The sequence below is a fragment of the Palaemon carinicauda genome, chromosome 13 (assembly GCF_036898095.1).
Source record: "Palaemon carinicauda isolate YSFRI2023 chromosome 13, ASM3689809v2, whole genome shotgun sequence".
NCBI lineage: Eukaryota > Metazoa > Arthropoda > Malacostraca > Decapoda > Palaemonidae > Palaemon > Palaemon carinicauda.
The window spans coordinates 3543135-3553134 of record NC_090737.1 but is presented as its reverse complement, the minus strand read 5'-3'; the positions used below and the strand labels follow the sequence as shown (position 1 = coordinate 3553134).

The 10000-nt window shown below is 32.7% G+C and overlaps 1 protein-coding gene and 2 long non-coding RNA genes across 3 annotated transcripts in view; all 3 read right to left on the bottom strand.

Moving 5' to 3' along the window:
* Positions 1-10000, bottom strand: part of LOC137652555 (uncharacterized) — a 167472-nt gene that overhangs the window by 20608 nt on the left and 136864 nt on the right. The window lies entirely within an intron of this gene.
* On the bottom strand, positions 3543-7671 carry LOC137651878 (uncharacterized). Its single transcript, XR_011046114.1, has 3 exons — positions 7538-7671; positions 5486-5605; positions 3543-3655 (listed from the first exon to the last, which is right to left on the bottom strand). It is a non-coding gene; the product is annotated as an uncharacterized lncRNA (long non-coding RNA).
* LOC137651877 (uncharacterized) overlaps positions 9312-10000 on the bottom strand; it is a 2382-nt gene continuing 1693 nt past the window's right edge. The window contains exon 3 of the long non-coding RNA XR_011046113.1: positions 9312-9443. This is a non-coding gene — a long non-coding RNA (uncharacterized lncRNA). The remainder of the gene's footprint in view (positions 9444-10000) is intronic.

Genomic DNA, 10000 nt, shown 5'->3' with positions numbered 1-10000 from the left:
CATATATATATAATATATATAAATATACATATATATATATATATATATATATATATATATATATATATATATATATATATTCTCTATATACACACATATATATACAGTATATATATGTATATATACATATATATATTTATATATATATATATATTTATACAGTATATATATATATATATATATATATATATATATATATATATATATATATATACATACATGTATACAGCATATATTTATATTTATATATACAGTATATATATATATATATATATATATATATATATATATATATATATATATACAGTATATATATATATATTTATACAGTATATATGTATATATATATATATATATATATATATATACAATATATATATATTATACAGTATATATATATATATATATATATATATATATATATATATATATATATATATATATATATACATGTATACAGCATATATTTATATTTATATATACAGTATATATATATATATATATATATATATATATATATATATATATATATATATATATATATATATATATATATATATATATATATAAAGAGAGAGAGAGAGAGAGAGAGAGAGAGAGAGAGAGAGAGAGAGAGAGAGAGAGAGAGAGAGAGAGAGAGACATGCATTATCAAATAATTTTTCCTGTACTTTTGACAGAATTTTAGGACCTTGACAGATGAATTGATTCCCAATGATCTCCTAGAAAAGTATGACACAAAGCAAATACCCTTGTCATGGATAATCGAATGGCTATTCTTGGGCATTGGCCTACCCTTAAAACCAAGATAAAATTATTTAAAATTGTCACAATATTATTATTATTATTATTATTATTATTATTATTATTATTATTATTATTATTATTATTATTATTATTACTCACTAAGTTACAATCCTAGTTGGAAAAGCAAGATTCTATAAGCCAAGGTCCTCCAACAGGGAAAATAGCCCAGTGAGGAAAGAAGACAAGGAAAAATAAAATATTCTAAGAACAGTAGCAACATTAAAATAACTATCTCCTATATAAACTATAAAAACTTTAACAAATAAGAATAAGAGAAAAATAGTTAGAATAGTGTGCCCGGGTGTACCCTCAAGCAAGAGAACTCTAACGATAAATGTTATTCAACGAAATTCTTTTACGCTTACTTTCCATGAGATGCTAAATCCTTCTTGTGATTTCCAGTCCGTAATGATATTGGATATCTTCCCTGAAAACAAAGGATAATTATTAAAGTAATGACTTCGTCAAAGGTTAAAAGCTATAAGTTTTCCAGCAAGGTAAAGAAACAATTTACAACTGACATATGTCAGAATTTCAGTTCTGACAAAACATGATGGAATACGAAAATTAAAATTGTTCATAAATTCCTAACGTTTAACAATATTCCATAAATTTGTGACAAACCATTAAAAAGTCATTATAAATTTAGTCATTATTATTATTATTAAAAGCCAAGCTACAACCCTAGTTGGAAAAGCAAGAAGCTATAAGCCCAAGGGCTCCATCAGGGAAAAATAGCCTAGTCAGGAAAGGAAACAAAGAAATAAATAAATGATGAGAATAAATCAACAATATATAATTCTAAAACATGTAACAACGTCAAAACAGATATGTCCTATATAAACTATTAATAACGTCAAACACAGATATGTCATATATAAACAATAAAAAAAAGACTCATGTCAGCCTGGTCAACATAAAAACATTTGCTCCAACTTTGAACTTTTGAAGTTGCCAAGGAAGGACTATTCCTCGGTAATTCTTCATCTCATGAAATATTAGAGATAATTAATCAGTTTTTACATCACGCTCAGAAGTATCAGCTAAAGTGTCATGGGTGATTTCTTACCATAAATGACGTTTTTTCGACATCATATCCTGATTCAATATAGCTCTAAGGGGAGGTACCTTTTACATGCATATTCTTTGTCCAGAATAATTTATTTATGAATATAGACCTCGAATAACTTCTTTGAGTTCTTTGTCTCATAAGAGAAAGCCAAACCATGGTAGAAACAACCTAACCACAATCATCTTCAAATTTAGTTTCAAGTTTCTCATGGAGCAAGTAAGATCGATAAGCCATACTTTACTGGATTTAATGTTTAACTAACCACAATTATCTTCAAATTTAATTTCAAGTTTCTTCTCATGGAGCAAGTAAGATTGAAAAGCCATACTTTACTGGATTTAATGTTTAACTAACCACAATTATCTTCAAATTTAATTTCAAGTTTCTTCTCATGGAGCAAGTAAGATTGAAAAGCCATACTTTACTGGATTTAATGTTTAACTAACCACAATTATCTTCAAATTTAATTTCAAGTTTCTTCTCATGGAGCAAGTAAGATTGAAAAGCCATACTTTACTGGATTTAATGTTTAACTAACCACAATTATCTTCAAATTTAATTTCAAGTTTCTTCTCATGGAGCAAGTAAGATTGAAAAGCCATACTTTACTGGATTTAATGTTTAACTAACCACAACTATCTTCTTCAAATTTAATTTCGAGTTTCTCATGGAGCCAGTAAGATTGATAAGCTATACTTTCCTGGATTTAATGTTTAAAACTTTTTCAATATCTTAAATGACAGAATCACTTACAATACTAGAAATATCTAGAAACATCGATGTGAATTGCTCTTACCTTTAGGGCATATGGTAGTGAACAATTTCTTCTGAATCCGCTCTCCCCTTAAGGTGCCGTCAATTTCGCACACTGTGTCATTTAATGGGAACTTTACCAAGACAGCAGCATAGTAGTTGGTGGCAGGTGTCAGGCCTCGTATTGTTACCGACATTTTAGTCGCAGTTTTGGAATCCTTTTTTTCTTTAGAGGTTGTCATATTGTTCATGCTTTGGTCCTTCTCCTGTTGCAAAGGAATAAATACATGTATACATACATACATTCATACATACATACATACATACATACATAATTCATGATAACTCTAAAGGGGAGATGATCAAGTGAGAGGCAGAGACTTAGAATTAGAATTAGGATAAGGTGAAGGAGGATAAGGAGAGAAGCAGTTAGGTGGAAAAGGATGCCTTTGATCGAAGGAATTATTATTATTATTATTATTATTATTATTATTATTATTACTATTATCATTATTATTATTATTATTATTATTATTATTATTATTATTATTATTATTATTATTATTACTATTATTATAAGCTAAGTTACAACCCTACTTGGAAAAGCAGAATGCTTTAAGCCCAAGGCTCCAACAGAGACTATAGCCCAGTGAGGAAAGGAAATAAGGAAATAAATAAACTACAAGGGAAGTATTGAACAATTAAAATTAAATATTCTAAGAAAAGTAATAACATTAAAACAAATATTTCATATATAAACAATAAAAAGAGACATATCAGCCTGTTCAACAAAAATAATTTTCTGCAAGATTAAAAGTTCAAAGTTCCACATTTGAACTCTTTAGATATATGAATAAAAAAGGTTTATATGGAAGGTTATAACTCACCTAAATAACTACTCGATAGATTATGTCGTTTGAAATTGGTTCTTCCCCATCAAATTCCTTCACAAAGGATACGTTTACATGATCCTCATCCGGTTTAACGTCCGGTTCCTGTCGGAAACGGAGGTATCCTTTGGGGCCTGAAACATACATAGAGATTTCAACTTACGAATACTTGACTTACAAACATTGTACTCACAAACATCCGACTTACAAACATTCGACTTACAAACAGACTTGTAAAACATCCGACTTACAAACATTCGTCTTACAAATTGACTTACAAGCATTCGACTCACAAACATTTGACTTACAAACATCCGATTTACAAACATTCGACTTACACTCCAAACATCCGATTTACAAACATTCGACATACAAACATCCGACTTACAAACATTCGACTTACACTACAAACATTCGATTTTACAAACATTCGTCTTACAAACATTCGACTTGCAAACATTCAACTTGCAAACATTCGACTTGCAAACATTCGACTTACAAACATTCGACTTGCAAACATTCAACTTGCAAACATTCGACTTACAAACATCCGACTTACAAACATTCGACTAACAAATATTCGACTTGCAAACATTCGACTGGCAAACACTCGACTTACAAACATTTGGAGATAGAAACAAATCCAACTGAAAATAACAAAGATAAGATAAAGAAGTAAAGTAATAAAACAATATTATATCATTTTATACAGTAAGCAAAATCACATTTGTAACACCCTGATATGAAACAGTAACCCATCTATTTGCTGACTTATGCAGTCTAGAAGTTTTATTCCAGCTGTGACCGAGTTGTGGAATGATCTTCCTAATCGGGTGGTTGAATCAGTAGAACTTCAAAAGTTCAAACTTGCAGCAAATGTTTTCATGTTGAACAGACTGACATAAGTTTCTCTATAGTTTATATACGAAAGATTTATTTCATGGTCACTGTTCTGAGAATATTTTATTTTAATTGTTCATTACTTCTCTTGTAGTTTATTTCCTTTCCTCACAGGGCTATTTTTCACTTTTGGACTACTCGGGCTTATAGCATCTTGCTTTTCCAACTAGGGTTGTAGCTTAGGAAGTAATAATAATAAGAATAATAATAGAATTGTAGCTTAGCTAATAATAATAATAATAATAATAATAATAATAACAACAAAGTATTAATTGCAATCAAAGAGGGTTTGCCTATTGTTGCCAATTCCATGTTGTCAGAACTGTTTGTAAACTTTCGCTGTGTGAAATCATAGGCATGGGATTAAGGTTAGGCCTACCCTAGGCCAAAATTTTACAACATTCGACTCACAAACAGCTTCCTGGAGCCTATCAAGTTTGTAAGTTCAGGAATAATTTCGCTTTTAGATTCAAGCAAAATAAATCTTAAAAAGTCATCCTTTCATTTGAAGAAAAATAAATAAAATTACCCTATCAAGCAGGACAATGCCCTAGAGACTGGCCATACATACATATGTTCAGCGCCCATGCCCCCTTTCCACCCAAGCTAGAACTAAGGAGGGCCAGGCAATGGCTGCTGATGACTCAGCAGATAGAACTATAGTCTCCCCCAAAACCTCCATCCTTAGTTCACAAGGATGGCTAGGTTGCAGCGCCCAAAGGAACTAAAGAGTTTGAGCGGGACTCGAACCGCAGTCTGGCGATCACCAGTCAGGGACGTTAACAAATAGGCCACCACAATAAAGATAAATGATGGGAAAAGTTGCAGTGCCCAAAGGAACTAACGAGTTTGAGCGGGACTCGAACCGCAGTCTGGCGATCACCAGTCAGAGACGTTAACAAATAGGCCACCACAATAAAGATAAATGATGGGAAAAGTTGCAGCGCCCAAAGGAACTAACGAGTTTGAGCGGGACTCGAACCGCAGTCTGGCGATCACCAGTCAGGGACGTTACCACATAGACCACCACAATATAGATAAATAATGGGAACTTATCAGCTTACCTCCAGCACAGGGATCTTCTCGACCAGATGAACACTTTCCTGTCACTTTGTTGCAAGTTCCACCCACACAGTGATTACATCTCTGTAGACAGTTCACTCCCCAGGTACCAGGATCACAATCTGAAAAGTGGAAAAAAGGGGTTTGTTTACAAGACCACGATACTACCGCTAGAGAGTTATGTGGTCCTTTGACTGGTCAGACAGTACTGCATTGGATCCTTCTCCCTAGTTACGGTTCGCTTTCCCTTTGCCTACACATACACCGAATAATCTGGCCTATTCTTTACGGATTCTCCTCTGTCCTCATTCACCTGACAACACTTGTTTCCTTTCCTCACTGGGCTATTTTCCCTGTTGGGGCCCCTGGGCTTATAGCATCTTGCTTTTCCGACTAGGGTTGTAGCTTAGCAAGTAATAATAATAATAATAATAATAATAATAATAATAATAATAATAAACTGCCATATTATACAAAGCTATTGTTTTCCTCTATTACTTTTTCATTATTTAAAACAATTCGCCACAAGTTAGAATTATAAAAAAAAAAAACCTAGCCTGGTTTCCTCACTAAACGACCTGGAACTGACATCGTCAACATAGACAACCAAACAAAAGTTCGTGATACCAGCATACATTTGATATATATTCAAATATATATAAAATTAAAAATGGAGTAATTACTTAAAAGTATCCATAAAATATACAATATATGGATACTAGTGTACGCGACCTATCAAAAATGACTGTCAAATATTTAGATGGATGTGCACACACACACACGCACACACACATAATATTCGGGAATTTTTACGTACATGAATTCAGGAGAAGTTGAAATCTTATTATCATTGTTACTATCTAAGCTACAACTCTAGTTGGAAAAGCAGGATGCTATAAGCCCAACGGCTCCAACAAGGAAAATAGGTCAGAGAGGGAAGGAAATAAGGAAATAAATAAGGTATAGGAGAAATAAAGAACAATTAAAATAAAATGTTTGAATAACAGTAACAATATTAAGATAGATCTTTCATATGTAAACTATAAAAAGACCTATGTCAGCCTGTTCAACATAAAAAAACATTTGCTGCAAGTTTGAACTTTTGAAATTCTCCTGATTCAACTCCCCTATTAGGAAGATCATCCCACAACTTGGTCACAGCTGGAATTAAACTTCTAGAATACTGCGTAGTATTAAGCCCTATGATGGAGAAGGTCTCACTATTAGAATTAATGGCATGTCAGTAATACAAACAGGCTGGAACTGTCCGGGAAGATGTGAGTGCAAAGGATGATCAGAATTATGAAAAATCTTATGCAATATGCATAACGAACTAATTGAATGACGGTGCCAGAGATTAATGTTAGTATCTTCAGCATATTTCATAAGGCGTATGATGTGATCGTAAGTACGCAAAGGACGTTAATTATTATTATTATTATTATTATTATTATTATTATTATTATTATTATTATTATTATTTGCTAAGCTACAACCCTAGTTGGAAAAGCAAGATTCTATAAGCCCATGAGCCCCAACAAGGAAAATAGCCCAATGAGGAGAGGAAACAAGGAAAAATTAAATATTTTAAGAACGGTAACAACATTAAAATGAAGTTCGAAGTGGCTTTTAAAAATAATAGTAAAAAAAATAGAATTACCGTTATTACACACTATTCTATCTTGTTTCTCTTCCTCTTGCTTTTTTCAAGTCTTTATAGCTTATATATGAAAGATTTATTTTAATGTTATTATTGTTCTTAAACTTCTCTTGGAGTTTTTCATTATTTCCTTCCTCACTGGGCTATTTTCCCTGTTGGAGCACTTGGCTTATAGCGTTCTGCTTTTCCAACTAGGGTTCTAGCTTAGCAAGTGATAGTAATAAAAATAATAATAATAATATTATTATTAACAACAACAACAATAATAATAATAATAATAATAATAATAATAATAATAATAATAATAATAATAATAATGTGATCGTGGGTAGGTAATGGATGTTAGTTCAAAGAGGCTTTTAGGAATGAAAAAAAATGAATAAAATAATATTACCTGCATTGCACCAGTAGCCTTTCTTGCCTGGAGCGCACGAACAACCGTATGGAGAAGGTAAACAGATCTGTATATTACTTGTTACCCCTGGATTTATGGTACACGAGTTGAGGATTTGGTCGCCTTTGCATGCTGTCAGAAAGGGAGAGAAACAAGGAATTGGTTACTAGTGATTCTCACTTATAATTAGATCACAAAAATAAAAAGGAGACACGGTTGAAATCACGAGGTTTAGAACATGGAGCAGATCAGGTATAGAATGTACAAGCGTCTGTGAAGTATTGTAATCCACAAAAGAAAAGAAAGTAGACAAGGTTAAAGTCACAAGGCTTAGAACATAGAACAGATCAGATATAGAAAGTTCAAGCGTCTGTGAAGTATTGTAATCCACAAGAAAAAGAAAGAAGACAAGGTTGAAATCACAAGGTTTAGAACATGGAGCAGATCAGGTATAGAATGTACAAGCGTCTGTGAAGTATTGTAATCCACAAAAGAAAAGAAAGTAGACAAGGTTAAAGTCACAAGGCTTAGAACATGGAACAGATCAGATATAGAAAGTTCAAGCGTCTGTGAAGTATTGTAATCCACAAGAAAAAGAAAGGAGACAAGGTTGAAATCACAAGGTTTAAAACATGGAGCAGATTAAGTATAGAAAGTACAAGCGTCTGTGAAGTATTGTAATCCACAAAAGAAAAGAAAGTAGACAAGGTTAAAGTCACAAGGCTTAGAACATGGAACAGATCAGATATAGAAAGTTCAAGCGTCTGTGAAGTATTGTAATCCACAAGAAAAAGAAAGGAGACAAGGTTGAAATCACAAGGTTTAGAACATGGAGCAGATTAAGTATAGAAAGTACAAGCGTCTGTGAAGTATTGTAATCCACAAAAGAAAAGAAAGTAGACAAGGTTAAAGTCACAAGGCTTAGAACATGAAACAGATCAGATATAGAAAGTTCAAGCGTCTGTGAAGTATTGTAATCCACAAGAAAAAGAAAGGAGACAAGGTTGAAATCACAAGGTTTAGAACATGGAGCAGATCAGGTATAGAAAGTCCAAGCGTCTGTGAAGTATTGTAATCCACAAAAAAAGAAAGGAGACAAGGTTGAAATCACAAGGTTTAGAACATGGAGCAGATTAAGTATAGAAAGTACAAGCGTCTGTGAAGTATTGTAATCCACAAAAAAAAAAAAGAAAGGAGACAAGGTTAAAGTCACAAGGCTTAGAACATGGAACAGATCAGATATAGAAAGTTCAAGCGTCTGTGAAGTATTGTAATCCACAAGAAAAAGAAAGGAGACAAGGTTGAAATCACAAGGTTTAGAACATGGAGCAGATCAGGTATAGAAAGTCCAAGCGTCTGTGAAGTATTGTAATCCACAAAAAAAGAAAGGAGACAAGGTTGAAATCCCAAGGTTTAGAACATGGAGCAGATTAAGTATAGAAAGTACAAGCGTCTGTGAAGTATTGTAATCCACAAAAAAAAAAGAAAGGAGACAAGGGTAAAGTCACAAGGCTTAGAACATGGAACAGATCAGATATAGAAAGTTCAAGCGTCTGTGAAGTATTGTAATCCACAAGAAAAAGAAAGGAGACAAGGTTGAAATCACAAGGTTTAGGACATGGAGCAGATCAGGTATAGAAAGTTCAAGCGTCTGTGAAGTATCGTAATCCACAAGCTCCAACTACAATGGCAATACAAGAGTCATTTAATAAACAGACATCTCCTGTAACTCGTCTGGTTGAAGTGAAGCTGAGGAAAACATATAAGACCTCACCTTCCTCACACAATTCCCCTCTCAATCCAGGAGGACAGACACATTTTCCAGTCTTGGCATCACAAATACCTCCGTGCATGCAATCGGGGCACCAATGGCTGCATTGGTTGCCATACCTGTTGGCTGGGCATTCTGCAGCACAAAGACCAAGGAAAGGAAGACAGTATTTGAGCAATTTCATGGATATCAGTGAAAACTATGGCACATACATACACATTTCATGTAAATCATTCATTAAATGTCATGTAGTTCATCTATTTCTTCAATTCATTTCCTCACTGGGCTATCCTTTCCCTGTTGGAGTGCTTGCTCTTATAGCATCTTGCTTTTCCGACTAGGGTTGTAGCTTAGCAAGTGATAATAATAATAATAATAATAATAATAATAATAATAATAATAATCTGCATCTGTTTCTATGAAATGTTAGCTCCATATATTCTTTGTGTACTTCTGTACTTCTTTGAAAAAAAAATTGACTGGAATAATGACATAAATTTGGTCTACTGAAATCATGCGAGAGGCAAACACTCCTTCAATGTTGTTTGGCTATGGAATCCAAATGCTTATGAAACTGATAAAACATATTCCTTTTTACTTGATATGCGTTTTGTGTAGGCCTACACTACATCCCGGAAAAAATCCACATTCATTATGATCGATTTATTTTGTTAATGATGGCGTTAATTAAT